The following is a 1,854-nucleotide window of genomic DNA, read 5'->3' as shown; positions in this document are numbered from 1 at the left end:
ATGTGTGTTGACAAAAACTTTTTAATGCTGATTGAAAAGTCCTTCAAAATTTGGTTGACTGATCGTTAATTATGCAGCTTTAGCAGTTTCATAGCATGCTACGAAAGTGTTGTGTATTATGTGTATTTACCAGCAGTTTCGTAGCTCGCTATGAAACTGCTGTGTAATCACAAAACACAGCTTAACATCAAAATCCAACTGACTTGAGCCTCATTTAACTTGAAATATCCCTTTCAATTGCCTTGAAGTTATCAAAACTGAATGGAGATGCATCATTCTTCAAAAAAATTGAACAATAGAAGGCTGCTCACCAGATGCTATTTGATTGCGACGACTTTCACAATTCTTCTAGATGCAAGGACCTCTTTGAGTTCCTTAACTGTACTTGCTGGTTGATAGAATGCTCTGTAACAAGATGAGCTCCTCTATGATCCTGTATACTATCCACAGAGGGAGGCACTCCCATTTCTTTTGTTTGCCTAGTAAGTTCTAATGCTTGTAAAGGTTCAGTAAATAATCCTACAACTCCAGGCTGTTCTAAAATGGCAGGCCTCTTTGTATATGTTCCCTCAAATAGATTATAGGTCTCAGGTTTCTGATAAGTTCCATGCGAACAATCCATGCCTGGGCCCAAACCAGCATTAATGTCTTCTGTAAAACCCATCATGGTGTAGCTTTCTCCAAGTTGTGCATTACTACTTTCCAAAAACTGAACATAGAATTTCCTTGCTCCTTTCTCTATTTAGAGGCCTCTATTTTCTCTGTTGTATCCATATCTTAATTCCCTGTGCTCATCAAAGCACGATTGGTAGTTGGCCCTCCAAAGGGATCTAATTGAACAGTCAATGAAGATTTGCTGCTTAACAAACACTAGGCAAATTACTCCAAGGGTAGGAACCAGGTCCCCATATTTGATTGGAAGGTGAAGTTTCAGATGGCATCTGTTGAACACCCATGTCCAAATCATCATTGAACATCAGGGCATCATTAAGAAGGGATTGGTCTTTCTCTATTCCAGAAATTTGAGCATTCCAATCTGTATTTGGCAATACATCTACTATTAAATCCAACATTTTAAGAAACGATTTCATCTCCACAGCTACCATTAGAAATACACCCCTCATTTGGCTTTTCTGACTTCATGGCCTTTCTAATTGGTGATTGTGCGGACGGCGAATCATCCCATGGAATAGTCCCCAAAGGAGGAGTGCTTTCGCTAAACATGGAGAAAGTATGACCATCCAAGGGAGTAGTTGGGTCACTGTTATCGCCACGCTTTATCTTGATCTGCATAGGAAACCCATTGCCCAGTGGGTTACTAACACTGCTTTTAGAGCCCCCCTGCAAGTCAATCGAGGAACTTGAGGAGGAATGAAACTTAACCCCACCCATTGTTTGAGCTGCTTGAAACATAAATTCTAACAACCCACTATTTTTTGGTGTAGAGAAGTTGTAGTCTACTTGATTGATCGCTTGAGTAGGAACGGGCGACAGCAAAAGAGGAGTGCTCGTATTTAAAACTGGATTGATGCTTGAGCCTGCTTTTCTTGGTTTCCTTGTAGTATGGTAATTCTATCCCTGTAGCGCACTTTCAAAACAACCAGCAACGAAATGAACTCATCATCCTCACATAGCTCCACAACATTTATATCTGGATTTGCAACTACAATCTGTTTTTCAGTAGGGAGAAATTTGTTTTGTTTGAATTCCATATCTCCAATAGAGCGCACTAAATTTAAGCTTCCATTGATACGTTCAGCTTGAATGAATCCTCCAGCTCAAAGAATTCGATCCCTTTCGATCTCAAGCTCTAGCTTGTGATCTCGTGACAAGTTGTATGCCTGATCCTTTCTT

Source organism: Pinus tabuliformis, chromosome 1_2 (assembly GCF_031772625.1).
Source record: "Pinus tabuliformis cultivar Carrire ecotype Pingquan chromosome 1_2, CPIR1, whole genome shotgun sequence".
NCBI classification, from domain to species: domain Eukaryota; kingdom Viridiplantae; phylum Streptophyta; class Pinopsida; order Pinales; family Pinaceae; genus Pinus; species Pinus tabuliformis.
The sequence above is the reverse complement of the archived record's forward strand: the minus strand, read 5'-3'. Positions refer to the sequence as shown.